Source organism: Capra hircus, chromosome 19, assembly GCF_001704415.2.
Source record: "Capra hircus breed San Clemente chromosome 19, ASM170441v1, whole genome shotgun sequence".
NCBI classification, from domain to species: domain Eukaryota; kingdom Metazoa; phylum Chordata; class Mammalia; order Artiodactyla; family Bovidae; genus Capra; species Capra hircus.
The window spans coordinates 5,058,476-5,079,362 of record NC_030826.1 but is presented as its reverse complement, the minus strand read 5'-3'; positions in this window follow the sequence as shown (position 1 = coordinate 5,079,362).

The following is a 20,887-nucleotide window of genomic DNA, read 5'->3' as shown; positions in this document are numbered from 1 at the left end:
TAGAATACACCAGAAGAACTGTTGAGGATTTCTAGAGGCAGACTAGATTGGTTTCTGAGCCCAGCACAGTTGAAAACGTTGGCCAAGTTGCTCAAAGGAACCTCATCTGTCACACGGGCAAAATTATGGGGTCGTGAAGAGGCTTAAAATAGATAATGTGAATAAAGCATCAAGCACAAAGCCTGGTACTTAGAGACTTAAAATGATAGCTATTATCATTGTTTTATTATTACTACTGTCGTTACTATTTTATTTTTTCTTAATTACAACGGAATTACATGCTTGTAAGCAAATTCAACAATAGAGAAATATAGAGTGAAAAACGAAGTCACCCCTCACACTGCCCCCCATTCCACTGTGGAGGCCACCAACGTTCACGGTTTGTGGGTCTCCTATTTCTTTTCCCCCTGTAATAAAACAGATATGTACACATATATCTGTGTGTATGAGACTGGGGGGGGGGAGTGCAGACGCGACAGCGTGTTAAATGGAGTATTTCCTATTGTTTTGAGTTTTCACTAAAACTGAAGATAATAGGTGATAAATGACGCATATTCTTCTTTTAAAAACATGTATTCGCGTATTTATATTTGGCTGCACTGGGTCTTTGTTGCTGCACGCGGGCTTCCTCTAGCCGTGCTGAGTGGGGCTACTTTCTGCTTTCGCCGCGCGGGCTTCTCGCTGCAGCGGCTCCTCTTGGTGCAGAGCGTGGGCTCCAGCACGCTGGCTCAGTAGCTGTGGCTCATGGGCCTCGTTGCTTTGAGGCATGTGGGATCATCCCAGACCAGGTATTGAACCCATGTTCCCTGCATTGGCAGGTGGATTCCTAATCACTGAACCACCAGGAGAGTCCCAGTGACTCATATTCTAAAGCGAGGCATCATACACACTCACCCAGGATTTACTGCTGCTGCTGCTAAGTAGCTTCAGTCGTGTCCGACTCTGTGCGACCCCATAGATGGCAGTGTATCAGACTCCCCGTCCCTGGGATTCTCCAGGCAAGAACACTGGAGTGGGTTGCCATTTCCTTCTCCAATGCATGAAAGTGAAAAGTGAAAGTGAAGTCGCTCACTCGTGCCCAACTCTTAGCCACCCCATGGACTGCAGCCTAGCAGGCTCCTCCATCCATGGGATTTCCCAGGCAAGAGTACTGGTGTGGGTCAGGATTTACTAAAACAAAGCAAGATGAGACCAGCAGTGTCATCGGTAACAGCCTATGCAAAGCATCTAGAAATTAATTTGCAATATCATTATCTGAAAGGAATTTGTAGGTCTTTGACTTTTCTTCTCTGTTTCAGACCAAGTAAGGGGGCTCCCTATGTAGAGGGCTTATGCCTGTGGGAAAGGAAGAAAGCGAAGTTGCCCAGTTGTGTCAGACTCTTTGCGACCCCATGGACTGTAGCCCACCAGGCTCCTCTGTCCATGGGATTCTCCAGGCAAGGATACTGGAGTGGGTTACCATTCCCTTCTCCAGGGGATCTTCCCAACCCAGGGATCGAACCCAGGTCTCCTGCATTGCAGGCAGATTCTTTACCATCTGAGCCACCAGGGAAGCCCAAGACATCTGACTCTTTCCATTTAAGACCTCCCTTCCTCTGACTTGACACTGTTGAAGTCATCAGCAAGGGTGGGGGAAAAGGAAGAAAGAGAAAGAGGTTAAACGCCACCACCAGTCTCTAAACCACAGTTAAGCTTTTGCTAGGAAAAGGCGAGAGGGTTTTAAATTGGATATGAAATTGAAGTTTTGATTTAGACTGGTATGTTTTTTAGTACCTTCAAGTTATTAGAAAAGAGGTTGTGGGGTCTGCTTGTTGTAGTATCATACAACTGAGGGTGGGGAAGTGAAGTGAAGTTGCTCAGTCCCGTCTGACTCTTTGCGATCCCATGGATTGTAGCCTATCAGGCTCCTCCGTCCATGGGATTTTCTAGGCAAGAGTGCTGGAGTGGATTGCCATTTCCTTCTCCAGGGGATCTTCGTGACCCAGGAATCGAACCTGGGTCTCCCGCATTGTGGGCAGACGCGTGGAGAAACATGGAAACAAACACACAGCCATTTTCTGTAGTTTATTGAATTCAGCTCATTTGATAAGCTACGTACACATGCACACAGTTACCACACATAAAATATACATGATATTCACAGAAGCAGAATTTTTAAAGCAAACAATACTAATTTTTAAAATTTATTTATTTTAATTGGAGGTTAATTACTTTACAATATTGTATTGGTTTTGCCATACATCAACATGAATCCGCCATGGGTGTACACATGTTCCCCATCCTGAACCCCCCTCCCTCCTCCCTTCCCGTACCATCCCTCTGGGTCATCCCAGTGCACCAGCCCCAAGCATCCAGTATCCTGCATCAAACCTGGACTGGCGATTCGTTTCATATATGATATTATACATGTTTCAATGCCATTCTCCCAAATCATTCTTATTAGCAAATATATAATATGATAAGTATAGAATTGCTTATACTTCTTAATAGATTTATAGTATGCTATTTAACTTAAACACAAAATTTAATTAACCATTCCTTTATGTAGGGGACATTTAGGTAGTGTCCAAGTTTTACACGATTAGAAATGGTGTTTGAGTACACTTGTTTTTACCCAAGTGCCAATATTTCTGTAGGAGAGACTCCTAGAAGTGAAATGATAGGCATATTTTACAGTTTGATAAATATTGCCAAATTGTCCTCTATAAAAATTGCATCAATTTTCCTTCCCACTAAAAATATATGAGTTCCTATCTCCTCACACTCTTGCCAAGAATGCATATATTAATTTGAAAGCTAAAAAAACTATCTCTTATTATTTTGTTTTTCATGTTTTTTCTAGTGTAGTGAAGTTGGACATCTTCAAATAAACTTTTGAAAAAATAATGTAGGTTGTCTATTCACCTTGAATAGTTTTAATCTTTTTATTGGTTTGTATTAGAATTGTTTCTCTGTCTCCCTCTCTCCATTTCTGTCTCTCTGTCTACATAAATATCTGACATTTATGCCTTTCCCAGCTTGTTGCTTATCTGTTTATCTGTTTAATTTTAACCCTGATTATGATATATTTTTCCTTGCCTTATAAAATTTTATGTAATGTGGACAATCTGTTGATTTTTCCTTTGTGTGTCAACCTAAGAAGGATTTCTCTACTTCACTATTATGATTGAAACTTTGGATTGTCAGTTCATCTGGCATTGATTTTCTATGAGGTGATATTCCTCCTTGACAAATATCGTGTATAAGTAAGAGTAAGTAAATGTCTGGCTCAATATCTTGCGGGGTCACTGCCCTTTCCCCTAGGTCTAGGTGCTCACAAGGTTTTGTTTGTGCCCACCAAGAGTCTGGGGAAGTTCTCTAATCAAATCCTGCTGACCCTCAAAGTCAGATTCCTGGGGATTCCCAGTCCCTTTGCTGGATCCGCAGGTTAGAAAGTTCATCGTGGGGCCTAGAATCTTTGCAACAGTGCAAGAACTTGTCTGGTATAATTGCTCTGCAGTTTCTGGGTTGCCCACCGGTTGGCTCTATGGCAGGGCTACAGGCTTTGTTGTAGGGCTAACCACGACCTCCTTCAAGAGGACTAATGCCATGCTCTGTGGCTCCCAGGACTGCTGCTGCCGGGGCCCCTGTCCCCATGGTAAGTCACTGCTGACCCACGCCTCTACAGGAGACCCTCAGAGCTCATAGGCAGGTCTGGCTCAGTCTCTTGTGCGGGTCACTGCTCCTTTCCCAGGGCCCTGGTGCACACACAGTTTTGTTTGTGCCCTTCAAGAGTCTCTGATGGGTATGGGGTTTGATTTTAATTTTATTGCACCCTTCCTACCATCTTGTTGCAGCTTCTCCTTTGTCCTTAGATGTGGGAAATCTTTTTTTGTGTGTGGGTTCCAACATCCTCCTGTCCATGGTTGTTCAGCAAATAGTTGCAATTTTGGTGTTCTTGCAAATGATGAGCACACGTCCTACTCTGCCATCTTCCATGGCAGGGCAACCAAAAGTTCTGTATTGTTTTTTGTTATATGGATCTGTTGCTATTCTTGTCTCAGCATCATACAATTTTATTACTAAAACTTTATGGTATAAAGACAAATTCCTTGTAATTAAAAAAATTTTTCCTTAGCTATTCTCTTGCATTTACTCCTTCAGATAAAGTTTAAGGTTTATCCAGTCATAACTCCAACCTCACCATGAAAAGATGCCCTCTTCATCATAGGGGACTAGAATGCAGAAGTAGGAAGTCAAGGGATACCTGGAGTAACAGGCAAGCTTGGCCTTGGAGTACCAGATGAAGCAGGGCAAAGGCTAACAGAGTTTTGCCAAGAGAACGCACTGGTCATAGCAAGCACCCTCTTCTGACATAAGAGAAGACTCTACACATGGACATCACCAGATGGTCAATACTGAAGTCAGGTTGATTATATTCTTTGCAGCCAAAGATGGAAAACCTGTATACAATCAGCAAAAACAAGACCAGGAGCTGACTGTGGCTCAGACATGAACTTATTGCCAAATTCAGACTGAAATTGAAGAAAAGGGAAAACCACTAGATCATTCAGGTATGACCTACATCAAATCCCTTATGATTATACAGTGGAAATGAGAAATAGATTCAAGGGATTAGATCTGATAGACAGAATACCTGAAGAATTATGGATGGAGGTTCGCGACATTGTACAGGAGGCAGTGATCAAGACCATCTCCAAGAAAAGCAAATGCAAAAAAGCAAAATGGTTGTCTGAGAAGGCCTTACACATAGGCGAGAAAAGAAGGGAAGTGAAAGCCAAAGGAGAAATAGAAAGATATAAGCATCTGAATGCAGAGTTCAAAGAATAGCAAGGAGAGATAAGAAAGCCTTCCTCAATGCAAAGAAATAGAGGAAAACAATAGAATGGGAAAGACTAGAGATCTCTTCAAGAAAATTAGAGATACCAAGGGAACATTTCATGAAAGGATGGGTGCAATAAAAGACAGAAATGGTATGGACCTAATGGAAGCAGAAGATATTAAGAACAGGTGGCAAGAATACACAGAAGACCTATACAAAAAAGACCTTCACGACCCAGATAATCACAATGGTGTGATCACCCACATAGAGCCAGACATCCTAGAGTGTGAAGTCAAGTGGGCCTTAGGAAGCATCACTATGAACAGAGCTAGTGGAGGTGATGGAATTCCAGTTAAGCTATTTCAAATCCTAAAAGATGATGCTGTGAAAATGCTGCACTCAATATGCCAGCAAATTTGGAAAACTCAGCAGTGGCCACAGGACTGGAAAAGGTCAGTTTTCATTCCAATCCCAGAGAAAGGCAAGGCCAAAGAATATTCAAACTACCACACAATTGCACTCACCTCACTCATCTAACACTCTGGCAAAGTAATTCTCAAAATTCTCCAAGCCAGGCTTTAACAGAATGTGGATCATGAAGTTTCAGATGTTCAAGCTGGATTCTTAAAAGGCAGAGGAACCAGAGATCAAATTAACATCCGTTGGATCATAGAAAAAGCAAGAGTTCCAGAAAAACATATACTTCTGCTTTATTCACTGTGCCAAAGCCTTTGACTGTGTGGATCACAGCAAACTGTGGAAAATTCCTCAAGAGATGGGAATTCCAGACCGCCTGACCCGCCTCCTGAGAAATCTGAATGCAGGTCAAGAAGCAACAGTTAGAACCAGACATTGAACAACAGACTGGTTCCAAATCGGGAAAGGAGTATGTCAAGGCTGCATAATGTCACCCTGCTTATTTAACCTATATGCAAAGTATATCATGAGAAACCCTGGGCTGGATGAAGCACAAGCTGGAATCAAGATTGCTGGGAGAAACATCAATAGTCTCAGTTACACAGATGACACCACTCTTATGGCAGAAAGTGAAGAGGAACTAAAGAGCTTCTTGATGAAAGTCAAAGAGGAGAGCGAAAAAGCTGGCTTAAAACTCAACATTCAAAAACAAAGATCATGGCATCCAATCCCATCACTTCATGGCAAATAGATGGGGAAACAATGGAAACAGTGAGAGACTTTTTTTTTTTTTTCCAGCTCCAAAGTCACTGCAGATGGTGACTGCAGCCATGAAATTAAAAAACGCTTGCTCCTTGGAAGTAAAGCTATGGCAAACCTAGACAGCATATTAAAAAGGAAAGACATTACTTTGCCAAGAAGGTCCATATAGTCCAAGCTATGGCTTTTCCAGTAGTCGTATATGGATGTGAGAGGTGAACTATAAAGAAGGCTAAGCTCTGAAGAACTGATGCTTTTGAACTGTGTTGTTGGAGAAGATTCTTGAGAGTCCCTTGGACTGCAAGGAGATCAAACCCATCAATCCTAAAGGAAATCAGTCCTGACTATTCATTGGAAAGACTGATGCTGAAGCTGAAGCTCCAATATTGGTCACCTGACGTGTAGAACAGACTCATTGGAAAAAACCCTGATGCTGGGAAAGACTGAAGGCATGAGGAGAAGGGGACGACAGAGGATGAGATGGTTGGATAGCATCATCGACTCAATGGATATGAGTTTGAGTAAACTCTAGGAGTTGGTGAAGGGCAGGGAAGCCTGGTGTGCTGCTGTCCATGGGGTCGCAGAGTCCGACACGACTGAGACACTGAACTGAAATGAACTGAATTCCAGCTTCACATAAAATTCTATAGTAGGATTTTTTTTCTACATCTAACTTTAAAAAATTATTTATGATTATTTTTGGTTATGCTAGATCTTCATTGCTGCGTGTGACTTTCTCTAGTTGCAGTAAACTGGGGCTGCTCTCTAGCTGCGGGTCTCGGGCTTCTCACTGTGGTGTCCTCTCTTGTGTGGAGTAGAGGCTCCGGCACACAGGCTCAGTATTGCGGCTCACGGGCTCTCGAGTGTATGGGCTTCAGTAGTTGTGGCACGGGGGCCTAGTTGCTCCAAGGCAAGTAGAATCTTCCCAAACCTGGGATCAGACCTGTGTCCCCTGCATTAGCGAGCAGATTCTTATCCACCATACTGCCAGGGAAGTCCCTACAGTAGGATTTTGTTTCTGGTAGTGTAGATTACAAGTTATCCTGTTAAGAATTGTTATATAGGCTGGACAATGTATATTTTTAAAAAAATATTTGAAGGTACTGGAAAACTACCAAGATAGCAAGAAATATAGATGTAGAAGTATATATAGACGTGTTGGAAGATTTTATATATATATATATATAAAAGTGCACACATGTATATATAATCTTTTGAAGGTCTTGAAAGAGCTACTGAAACAGCAAGTACTGGAGAGGGTAAGAACTCAGGAGATGAAGTCCATAGTCAGTTCGTATCAGTTGGTGACTGAGAGGCTGAGGTGTTAATGAGAGTTTTCTTTTGATTTATATGAAGGGAGCCCTGCCAAAATGAGTACAGAGCCCACCAGGGAAGAGGGACTTTTGTAAATAAATACCCAAGGCTTCCAGCTGGAGTTCTTGAAGGGCTATACTTACAAGGCAGATGAAGCCAGAAATAGATTAACCCTAGCTCTCGCAAAGACTGAAACTCAGCTGTAAGAGATTAAGGTGATTAAAGTGAACCACATCTATTGTAGCATCTGTCACAAGCAAATCAAATCTTTTCTGTAGAAGGTAACATCTTTTATAGTCTTGAATTATTTCTGTACTTTTTCATACACAATATTTAGAATTTGACAAAAAAATAACCGGACATGGAAAGATATAAAAATTTGGAAAATTTTAGATTAAAAAAAGAAAATAGAAATAAATCCACAGAGCTAGATGTTGGAATTATCAGGTGTAGACTTTAACTATGATTAACATGTTCAAGAAACTGGGTAACAAAATGGAGAATTACAGCAGAGGTCAAGAGACTGCGAAAAAGAAAATAAAAACTGTGGAAATGAAAAATGCAGTAACTGAAATTAAGAACTAAATGGTTTAGCATCATGTTAGTCACAGCTAATGAGAAAGTAGTGAATTGGAATACAAGCAAAAGAAGATATCTGGAATAATACAAGGAAAGTGTATTAGTCGTGTCCAGTTGTTTGCGACCGTGTGGACCATGGCCTGCCAGGCTCCTCTGTCCATGGGATTCTCCAGGCAAGAATACTGGGGTGGGCTGCCATGCCCTTCTCCCAATCAAGGAAATAATAGCATTAAAAACAGGAGGATAGGGGAACATGGTGAGAAGGTCTATCCTACTTGCATGTAGCTGTAGCCCTGGAAGTAAAGGAAAGAGAAAAGGAGGTAGAAACATATTTGAAAGGATATTGACTGAGATTTTCCAAAAATGACCAAAAATAAATTATAAATTATATTTTCAAGAAGTGCTATAAACTCCAATGATAATAAGTAACAAAGAAAACGAAAATATCCAGAACATAGTAAAGCTGATAAAGCCGTAGACATACAGAAAATATTGAAACCATGTGATTGATAAAAGTTCTTTTCTTATATTGTGCTAAAAAAATCTGCCTATAATTTTCACTGGTTCTAACTTTACCCCTAAGAATTTAGGAAAATTTAGAATTTCTGAAATTTAAGAGTGAATTTACCTTTATTTCTTTGAGATAATTCTCAACAGCTTTCAGGGTTTGAGAAACAGTTTTCAATTTCACCTAATATTTACTACCAAATACCTGTTACTTTCCCAAATGCTGTGAATGCAATGATAACCAGGATATGCTCACTCTGTATGACAATCCCATCAAGTAGAGGATGGGAAAAACAGTAGACGGTAATTGCAGTGCTCTTGATGATTTGAATTATAGGTGTAAGTAAAAGACGCTTATAGAGTACAGAGCAGGGACACGGAAGTCAACACGGGGAAAGAGGATAGAGTTCCTGCAGGAGCTGATATCTGAAATGAGATAGGAATTAGCATTATGATTCTTTTTGGAAGGAAAGGCAAAGGAGATGTTTTAGATGTAGAGAACAGCACGTGCAAAAGCATACAGAAGGGAAAGCATGCCAGCTGGCCTTTCTGCCTTATTCGCAACTACAGCAGTGGATTCCTTCCTGTAGCTAGGAAATGTAAGTTCCAGCAGGTCCAGAATTACATTGTCCCAGCTCAGCAACCTCATTGGAGAGAAGTTTTTACCTATGGTCTATTTATCGTTTTCCAGAAATGGATGTGACTGTGTTTATAAAAGTATGTACAGTATCAGACTGGCTAGACTCTTGAAAGATTTAAATCAAATCATCCATAGATAAACACCTGCCATGACTTCTTATGCTCAGTACCTATTTAGATTTCCTTTGTTTTCCCCCTGGACTCTCAAGTATCTAAGAGATCGGACCTGAAGGTAAGAATTGTGTATATCAGTTCAGTTCAGTTCAGTCGCTCAGTCATGTCTGACTCTTTGTGACCCCATGGACCGCAGCACAACAGGCCTCCCTGTCCATCATCAACTCCCAGAGTTTACCCAAATTCATGTCTGTTGAGTCCATGATGTCATCCAAACATCTCATCCTCTGTCGTCCCTTCTCCTCCCGCCTTCAACTTTTCCCAGCATCAGGGTTTTTTCAAATGAGTCAGCTCTTTGTATCAGGTGACCAAAGTATTGGAGTTTCTGCTTCAACATCAGTCCTTCCAATGAATATTCAGGACTGATTTCCTTTAGGATGGACTGGTTGGATCTCCTTGCAGTCCAAAGGACTCTGAAGAGTCTTCTCCAACACCACAGTTCAAAAGCATCAATTCTTTGCCTCTCAGCTTTCTTTAGTTCAATTCTCACATCCATACATGACCACTGGAAAACCATAGCTTTGACTAGACGGACCTTTGTTGGCAAAGTAATGTCTGCTTTGTTGGACAGTAATATGCTGTCTAATTGTGTATATACAGATCAGGTATTCCCAAGACTGAAGGACTTCAAAGGCAGACTGTGAAAAGGGCTAGGTTGGTGGGAGAGGAGCAGGACTTGAGCTGTCGGGAAGAGGATTTGGGTCTGAAGCCCTGGGTGTCTTAGCTTTTGAACTGACTCTGTCACTGTGTGTGTGTGTGTGTGTGTTGTGTGTGTGTGTTTGTGCGTGTCTATATCTGGGTGTCTTGATTATTTTGAATGAGTTAAATGTAAATTATTGATACAAATACAAATGGTACTGAAGACTAAAGAGCAAGAGAAAAAAGAAAACCTCTTGATTTAACAATGTAAATGTAATTCCACCCTTAAGGTGAATTGTTTACCATTTATGCTGACTATCCTGTAGCATACTAATTCTGAACGTTACGAAATGCTTCAGATGAAATAGGTTGCAAGTTGCATCTGGAGACAACAGTCAACTGTGTTTATGCATGCTTAGCCTTGCAGCTGGCTCTCTGCTCAAAATTTTGAAAGAGAAGGAAAACTGCTGAGGAAGCAAATACAGAGAAGCTCTCCCAGTGCTACGTATCTCAGTTTTCCCTGTGTTTAACTGTGAACATTTCCTTCACTGTGACCTTAGCAGTTGCATCTTGATTAGACTTCTTCTTACCCAGAATATGTTCAGACTTCCTAGGCATGCTGAGAAGGGAATTGGAAGTTGATGGAAATGAGAAATGCTATAATTACAAAGCATCTTAATATTGAAAAAGAAATTGGATCTTTAAATTTATTTTCATTAATAACATAAGACACCGGCATTCTGGAACATAACCCCTTCCCCTCTCTTCTCCTTCTCCCTCCCGTCCTCACATTTTCCCTCCTCCTTTCTCTCCTCTTCCCTCTTTTATCTTCCCTTCTTAATTTTAATTTTTAGTTTGAATAAAACAATAATCAAATAATTTCTATATGAACATTTATTTTTTAAATAAAACAGCACAATCATTGCATTAAAAAAACACAAGTCTTAACTGACTTAATAAATCGCTCTTGTAATTACTGCTTTAAACATCAGTGTGACTGTGGAGGGGAAACCTATTTCTGCAGCCACAGCTCACACGCTGCTATGGAAACATTTGGGCTACAGTGTTAATGGTGAAGCTTGTCACAAAAATCAACATTGCCATGGGAAAATGACAGTGAATGGAACAATTTTGACTAAAGGGTACTTGACTTACACAAAACATGTGTATAACTGTCTCCAGAAAGATGAAAATACGGATAAGTCTTCTGCCTGTGACTATCCTTTATACACATAGCAGTGGACACCCCATGGGTTAGGGACAGGGTGGCCTCTGTTTACTCGATCTCTTCCATTGTCCGTTTTTTATGGTTCAGTTTTGTTTTTTAACATATGCACTGTGTTTGTTCATTGTTTAAAATGTATGCTGAAGCCACTTCTAGAAAATGAATTTTCTCCAGCAAGTTAATTTAGCAGTACATTCAATCAAATTCGAAATCAAGCTGTACTTCTCCTTCAGGGTAGATTCTTCTGAAAATTGTCTCCAGACTTTGGCAGAAGTAACCAGACCGCAAGACAGAGAAACTAATGAGGTAGGTAGGGATTAAGGAGGAAAGACCAGTAAATTAAGTATCTATTGACCTGGAATTGAGTCCCATTTCTGTCCTTTATTTATTTGTAATCTTGGGCAACTAAGAAGGTTCTCTGTACTTATTGGGTTTTTTTCCTAAAACATAGGAAAGCTAATAGTGGTAAAAGTACAAGGAAGCCTGTGAGCTATAAATTGCTCTACAAATAGCAGTTATTAATATGGAATTTAAGTTACTTTGAAAATTTTCACTTCCTTATTACAGATAAAGGTCCTTATTTAGGAAGACCTTCTTAGTACAGAGAAAAGAAAGATGTCTGTTCCATTGTATAGTACAGTTTGGTCACATGGTTACTTAAAATATGAATTAACACTCATGCATCCACTCATTTATTATGATAGATGTTATTATCATAACATCTCAATTTATTGAGATGCTAGTAAGTAAAAGGCACTATGCTGGGCAGTGGAGATAGTATGATGAACAAAAGTAACTTAAGCTCTGCCTTTCTACAGACTTCCTTCCAGTCAGAGACAAAAGCCAAAAGGAAAAAAAGTGTACACAGAAAAAATAAATTGTAAACTGTGATGTGTGGTACAAGAAACAAAGAAGGAAATTAGAAAGGATTTGCAACAAGAGGAAGGTGGGTCTAGACAGATATAATCAAGGACTATCAGAGGAAGTAGAGTCGTAAAAGAGAGAAAGGAAAGGTATTCAGGAGAAACAGCATGTGCAAAGGCCCTGGGGTAGAGAAGATGTTGGCTGACTGAGATGCAGAACTGAAATTAGGCCAGTGTATCTGGGGCATGTGGGCTGAGGGGAGAGAGCCACAGGTTGAGAGTGGAGCCTGAATCATGCTGGGCCCTGGTAATTTTATTCCATGTGAAGCTGAAAAACCACTGGAAAGCTTTTAAGCAGTGGGGGAATACAAAGAGCTTCTTGAGCTATTCTACTCTTGAGTTTTTTGAGTTAAAATTCTATGTATTTTGCTGAGTACCTTAGCATACTTGAACATATAGGGAAATCTGAAAACTGGGCTAGTTACCACCATTAAGAGAAATCTGAAAACTGAGCTGAGTTCATTTTCCTCTCAGCTTAGTAGTTTAAACTGAAAATGAATGATGGATTTATTAGTGGAACCATCTTCCATTTGCAGTGGATGGCAAATTTAGGATGTTGATGGTGTTTCGGAGCTGAGGAACAGAAAGGAACAGACTGAGGCTTTTCATCAGGAAGGCATGCATATGATCAACTGAAATGTTTTGAACTTAACTGTTTTTAAGGAAAAAAAAAACATTGTTAGCAGATTTTGTTAGCTTTCTATAATTTTTTTTTCCCTAAGAAGGCATTCAAGAATTCACAAAGTACTGTTTTCAGCAAGAATACGAATCAAACTTTCTCTTTTTTTGTGCTTTCTGTTTCAAAATTTTTGTTCTGGGCAGAATTCTGTCACTGAGCAAGAAATGCTAATTGGACATTTGATTCATCTGGACAGCTGTGAATGGAATTTTTGCTAACCAGCAGCAGCTGTAGACCTGAAGCAGCATGGCAAATGGCCATTGGCATAGACGTGATGTTAGTAGAATGTGCCCATGCTGCAATCCACAAGTATCTCCGTCTTCTTTTCCTTGAAAGATTTTTATTACGTATTTCTGTAAATTAATTTTAGTAATTGTAAGAGGCCGATTGAGTTCATTGGCATGGAAAGAGAGAATCTGTCCTAACATTTACAGTACTCCAGTGAGTGAATCAGCGGAGTTAGATGGGAAATACTTGCTTTCCAGCTGAAAATGCAAAACAGATGCTAGCATTATTAACAGAATATTGCCTACTTGCAGTTCATGTCCTGGATGAAGTTGTATGCCACTTGGTCTCTAAGTAATACTTTTTATTTAGGAATAAATATACCTTTGAAAAAGCAGGAATTCAGTACATTCAGACCAGGTGATGCTGGTCTTCTTTTTGCTTTTAAGTTTGATAAGCTGATGAATCGATTTTATACCAGATGCTGGTTCATTTAAAATACTTATATGTAAATAGGAGACAACCCTGGAAATCACCAAAGGAATTGACAATAAAAACCAGAATGGATTCTATCTCCAGAGATTTTTATTTCAAAATTCTTCTCTGGTGATTTTGTTGTACACCCTTAGCTAAGAATCCCTCATCAAAATAACACTTGGAACTAATTTAAGAGCTATATCATTAGGTCAGTGCTGTGTCCATGATCAGTCATACCACATACGCATGGTATAGTTCCTATGCTGAAAGAAATAGGAGGAAATCGAAGTGAGAGGAAATCAAAGTGTCTGGCATTCTCAAATCTGGCTGACTTGTGATCCTTGTGACAATGCTACTCACTATTGCAGCCTGAATTTACAAAAGAAATTAGGTCAACTTTTCCACTGTAGAGTCCCTGGTGGAAGTGATGGGCTTGGTTCTCACAGTGTGAAACAGCAATTAATTCTCCCTCCCATTCTATATAAAATAGAGATTTTCCATTGGTCACTTTCATTTTCAGGAGAACCGTAGTTTCTTATAGCTACTGAAATCTTGGAGTGTCTCTCTCTGCACAGAGCTGCTGAAGTTTTCAGTCTTGTCTGCACATTAAAACACTTGTGAATTCAGTGTTTTAAGTCATGCCTGCCCTCTCAATGCCCCAAGAGATTCTGATTTAATTGGTTAGGGCTGAGGTATCTGTTTAATGTTTTAATAGTTTTCCAGACAATTTTTATATGCAGGCAAATTTAATATATCCATAACATCTCAGTTTGCCGCCCTAGGTCTAAGGATCTGGCTTATTAGTGATTATTATTATAGCTTTAAAAAATTAATTTATTTATCTACGCTGGATATCAGTTGCAGCATGTGGGACCTTTTACTTGCAGCATGCAAACTCTTAGTTGTAGCATGTGGGATCTAGTTCCCTGACCAGGGATTTGCACTGGGAGAATGGAGTCTCCAAATAGGCCCTCTGCATTGGGAAAATGGAGTCTTAGCCATTAGTCTTAGCCAGAGAAGTCCTAGGATCTGGTGTCTTTTATCAAGAATGGTTAATAAGGGATTTGTTGACTGGATTTATTGCAAACATGCTAAAATAATGCATATTCTTCATCATAACTTTTTTACTATTCGGCTATTTATATGTCAATGTGCAGATCCAACTGATTTGTCCAAACCTATGGGTTTAGGCCTTGGAGGAGGCAATGGCACCCCACTCCAGTACTCTTGCCTGGAGAATCCTATGGACGGAGGAGTCTGGTGAGCTGCAGTCCATGGGGTCGCTAAGGGTCGGACAGGATTGAGCGACTTCAGTTTCACTTTTCACTTTCCTGCATTGGAAAAGGAAATGGCAACCCACTCCAGTGTTCTTGCCTGGAAAATCCCAGGGACAGGAAAGCCTGGTGGGCTGCCGTCTATGGGGTTGCACAGAGTCGGACACGAAGTGATTTAGCATATGGGTTTAGGCCTTAAACATCAAAGGATTATCATTAAGTCTAATCTAGTGACAGGACTATTTGTAGAACATTCTTTATTCATTAATCCATTCATCCATCAAACAATTATTGAGTTTTCCCAACAATACAAGAGACAACTCTACATGTGACATCACCAGCTGAAACCAGATTGATTATATTCTTAGTAGCCAAAGATGGAGAAGCTCTACACAGTCAGCAAAAACAAGACTGGGAGCTGACTGTGGCCCAGATCATGAGCTCTTTATTGCAAAATTCATGCTTAAATTGAAGAAAGTAGAGAAAATTACTAGATCACTCATGTATGACCTAAATAAAATCACTTATGATTTTACAGTGGAGGTGACAAATAGATTCAGGGGATTAGATCTGGTAGACAAAGTGCCTGAAGAATTATGGACAGAAGTCTGTACCATTCTACAGGAAGCAGTGACCAAAACCATCCCAGACAAAAAGAAATGTAAGAAGGCAAAGCGGTTGTCTGAGGAGGTCTTACAAATAGGTGAGAAAAGAAGAGACATGAAAGGCAAGGGAAAAAGGGAAAGATAAATCCAACTGAAGGCAGAGTTCCAGAGAATAGCAGGGAGAGATAAGAAAGCCTTCTTAATGCAATGCAAAGAAATAGAGGAAAACAATAGAATGGGAAAGACTAGAGATCTCTTAAAGAAAATTGGAGATAACAAGGGGATATTTCACTCAAAGATGGGCTCAATAAGGACATAAATGGTAATGGACCTAAGAGAAGCAGAAAAGATTAAGAAGATATGGAAAGAATACACAGAAGAACTGTATAAAAAAGATCTTCAGGACCCAGATAACCATGATGGTGTTGTCATTCACCTAGACCCAGAGATCCTGGAGTGTGAAGTCAAGTGGGATTTAGGAAGCATTACTATGAAAAAAGCTAGTGGAGGTGATGGAATTGCAGCTGAGCTAGTTCAAATCCTAAAAGATGATGCTGTGAAAGTGATGCACTCAATATGCCAGCAAACTTGGAAAACTCAGCAGTGGCCACAGGACTGGAAGAGGTCAGTTTTCATTCCAATCTCAAAGAAGAGCAATGCCAAAGAAGGTTCAAACTACTGTACAGTTGCGCTCATTTCACAAGCTAGCAAGGTAATGCTCAAAATCCTTCAAGCTAGGCTTCAACAGTGTGTGAACCAAAAATTTCCAGATGTGCAAGGTGGATTTAGGAAAGGCTAAGGAACCAGAGTTCAAATTGCCAATATCTGTTGGACCATAGAAAAAACAAGGGAATTCCAGAAAAATATCTACTTCTACTTCATTGACTATGCTAAACCCTTTGACTGTGTGGATCACAACAAACTGTGAAAATTCTTAAAGAGATGGGAATATCTTACCTGCCTCCTGAGAAACCTGTATACAGGTCAAGAAGCAACAGTTAGAACTGGAAATGAAACAATGGACTGGTTCCAAATTGGGAAAGCAGTATGTCAAAGCTGTATATTGTCACCCTGCTTATTTAACTTGTATACAGATGTATACAGAGTACATCATGTGAAACGGCAGGCTGGATGAATCACAAGCTGGAAACAAGTTTGCCAAGAGAAGTATCAATAACCTCAGATAAGCAGATGATGCCACTCTAATGTCAGAAAGTGAAGTGAAACTAAAGAGCTTCTTGATGAGAGTGAAAGAGGAGAGTGAAAGGCTGACTTAAAACAACATTCAAAGATCTTGGCATTTGGTTCCATCACTTCATGGCAAATAGAAGGGGGAAAAGTGGAAGTAGTGGCAGATTTTACTTTCTTGCACTCCAAAATCCCTGCAGATGGTGACGGCATCCATAAAATTAAAGACTCTCGCTCCTTGCAAGAAAAGCTATGACAAACCTAGACAACATATTAAAAAGTAGAGACATCACTTTGCCAACAAAGGTCTGTATAGTCACAGCTACGGTTTTTCCAGTAGTCATGTACAGATGTGAGAATTGGGCCATAAACAAAGCTGACTGACGCAGAACTGATGCTTTTGAATGCGGTGCTGGAGAAGACTCTTGAGAGTCCCTGGACTGCAAGGAGATCAACCAGTTGATCCTAAAGGGAAATCAACCCTGAATACTCATTGGAAGGACTGATGCTGAAGCTGAAACTCCAATACTTTGGCCACCTGATGTGAAGAACTGACTCATTTGAAAAGATCCTGATGGTGAGGAAGATTGAGGGCAGGAGGAGAAAGGGAAAAGAGAGGATGAGATGGTTGGATGGCATCACCAATTCAATGGACATGAGTTTGAGCAAACTCTGGGAGACGTTGAAGGACAGGGAAGCCTGGTATGCTGCAGTCCATGGGGTCACAAAGAGTCGGACATGACTTAGCAACTGAACAAAAACTACCTCTTTTTTGTCAGGAATGGAGATAGGTGTTGGGGAGATATATATCTCAAAGGAGTTCACAGTTTAGATGAGAAGGACATATGTGCAAACAAATTGATGTAATATGATGTCATAAAAATCCTATATGGGAGCAGGGGACACAAGGAAAATCACAAAAGAATGCCTGATAACTTCTGTAAGGTGAATAAGGGAATATGATCATCTTTCTTATTGGTAAATTCCCCATCCAAGGATTCAGCCAGCTGCAAGTATAAATTTAAAACACATACACAAATTTTGCAGATACAGAAGCCTATGGGATTTGAATGTCCTCAGATCTTGGTATTCAAGGAGGGTCCTGGAACCAATCCCCTGCAGGTGCTTAGGGACAACTGTGTATTTATTGGGAAAAAATTCATATATAAGTGAACTTGGGCAGTTCTAACCCCTGCCCTTCAAGGATCAGCCATACATAAAAGTAAAATAGAAAAGTTAAACTAGGTGAATGGAAGCTCAACTAGTAGTTGTGGTATAGGGTTGTATAGCAAATTCTAGGCAAGGAGAAGACGTTGAGTGAAGCCATGAAAATTCTAAACAGCAGTGTATGTATGTGAACTGAATATAGTTTAGTGGAGTTGGCCGGAGTACGGGATATGCAATGGGGAATGGGACATGGTAGGCAGGGACTGATCATAGAAGGCCTCATATGCCATCCTTAGGCATAAACATTTTGATCTATAGGCAATGGAGCACTGTTGAAGAGAAGGAAGAAGCAGATGAGTCATGTACCATCTTACAAAACGCAGGTCACCATGACCGACCATTCATCCGAAAACAAACAGCTACAACATCCACAGGCCAACTCTTGGTAGGGGTTTCAAGTAGGAGATGAACTACTTAAAAAAATACAAACCATCCATTCATCTGTTTCTTCTCTGAGCAGACATTTATTGTACACCTACCATGTGTGAAGCGCTAGGTATATAGAAAGATTTCTCAACCTTGGCATTGTTGACATTTTGGCCACATGGGACGTTTGTGTAGGTGAGGGGGTGGTGGCTGTCCTGTGCATTGTAGGAAGTTTACCAGCATCTTTGGCCTCTGCTAGATGCCCTCCCCCTGCACCAGCCCAGCCCAGCTTGTGACAATCAAAAATTGCCACTGAATGAGAACCACTGGGATCCAAGGACAAATAAGGCATCCAATCCAACAGAGGAGTATCATAAATGAGATACAAGCTGTTATGAGGGCTTATATAGAAGGGAAACAATTTAGAGTAAGCAGGGAAGTCTTCACAGGAGTGAAGAGGCTTCTGTCTTGGACCTTAACAAGGACTGGATGCTTGAACTCTAAAGACAGATGTTCAGAACACCCCTCAGCTCCGTAGTCCCATCTAAGGTACTCTTTCTGCATAGGTCTTCTGTGTATTTGTTATGTTCAGTTGTGTCTGACTCTTTGTGACCCCATGGACTATAGCCTGCCAGGCTTCTCTGGCCATGGAATTCTCCATGCAAGGATACTGGAGTGGGTTGTCATTCCCTTCCCCAGGGGATCCTCCTAACCCAAGGATCGAACCCCAGTCTCCCTCATTGCAGACAGATTCTTTACCATCTAAGCCACCAGGGAAGCCCATTGACAAATTTGGACCTTGCTTATTGGACCAATCACCACTGGACAGACTGATTGCACAGACTGTTGACGCTGAAGGTGGTATGTCAAAAATGCTCTTCTCTTGTGCTTTCCACTAGATTTTAACTATTCTCAGCCACTTTCCCCTCCTGGTTGGTTTAGAGGTATGTCCGCTTAATATCCAGGTCCCACTTTTGTTGGTTAATACTTGAACTGTACAGATCATTGCATATTATGAACATGCCCTTGACTCTCCCACCTTAGTACATCATTCAGGTGCCCGTAGAATTGTGCACATCACCCTGCTTCTACCTGTCTCTACCAGCTACGTGTAAGGCAGAGTAAAGGGGGAAAGTCTGACATTTCCTCACCACACAGGTTTCCTTGTACAGCTAAACCTCCTGTCTCAGTCAGTTCAGTTGCACAGTGATTTCCAACTCATTGCAACCCCCTGGACTGCAGCATGCCTGCAGTTCATCAGCAACGCCTGGAGCTGCTCAAACTCATGTCCATTGAGTTGGTGATGCCATCCAACCATCTCATCTTCTGTCATCCCCTTCTCCTCCTGCCCTCAATCTTTCCCAGCATCAGGATTGTTTCCAATGAGTCAGTTATTTGAATCAGGTGGCCAAAGTATTGGAGTTTCAGCTTCAGCATCAGTCCTCCCAAAGAACACCCAGGACTGATCTCCTTTAGGATGGACTGGTTGGATCTCCTTGCAGTCCAAGGGACTCTCAAGAGTCTTCTCCAACACCACAGTTCAAAAACATCTGTTCTTCGGTGCTCAGCTTTCTTTATAGTCCAAATCTCACATCCATTATAGACTACTGGAAAAACCGTAGCTTTGATAAGATGGACCTTTGTTGGTAAAGTTATGTCTCTGCTTTTTAATATGTTCTCTAGTTTGGTCATAACTTTTCTTCCAAGGAGCAAGCGTCTTTTAATTTCATGGCCAGAGTCACCATCTGCAGTGACTTTGGAGCTGAAGAAAATAAAGTCTGTCACTGTTTCCATTGTTCCCCCATCTATTTGCCATGAAGTGATGGGATTGGATGCCATGATATTAGTTTTCTGAATATTGAGTTTTAAGCCAACTTTTTCCACTCTCCTCTTTTGCTTTCATCAAGAGGCTTTTTAGTTCTTCTTCACTTTCTGCCATAAGGGTGGTGTCATCTGCATATCTGAGGTTATTGATATTTCTCCTGGCAACCTTGATTCCAGCTTGTGCTTCATCCAGCCCAGCATTTCACATGATGTACTCTGCATATAGGTTAAATAAGCCTTGATGTACTCCTTTTCCAGTTTGGAACCAGTCTGTTGTTCCATGTCCAGTTCTAATTGTTGATTCTTGACCTGCATACAGATTTCTCAGGAGGCAGATTGGGTGGTCTGGTATTCCCATCTCTTTAAAAATTTTCCACAGTTTGTTGTGACCCATACAGTCAAAGGTTTTGGCATAGTCAATAAAGCAGAAATAGATGTTTTTCTGGAACTCTCTTGGTATTTTCATGATCCAGCAGATGTTGGCAATTTGATCTCTGGTTCCTCTGCCTTTTCTAAATCCAGCTTGAACATCTGGAAGTTCATGGTCCACATTCTGTTGAAGCCTGGCTTGGAGAATTTGGAGCATTACTTTGCCAGAGTGTTAGATGAGTGACATGAGTGCAATTGTGTGCTAGTTTGAATATTCTCTGGCCTTGCCTTTCTCTGGGATTGGAATGAAAACTAACCTTTTCCAGTCCCGTGGCCACTGCTGAGTTTTCCAAATTTGTTGGCATATTGAGTGCAGCACTTTCACATCATCATTTTTTGGGTTTGAAATAGCTCCGCTGGAATTCCATCCCCTCCACTAGCTTTGTTCATAGTGATGTCTTGTCTCTTGTCTCTGGTTCTCTTAATCTCTGATCTGTCTGAATCTGTGATGAGTGATCCTACTCCTGTCTGTATCTGCGTTGGTCGTTCATTGATTTAGTTCAGCGAGGAAGCGGAAGGGTTCACAGTGTTTTCCAATCTAGTCATTAGCAGAGGCCTATCAATAACGCTGGTATTTCAATCTCTCATTTTCCCT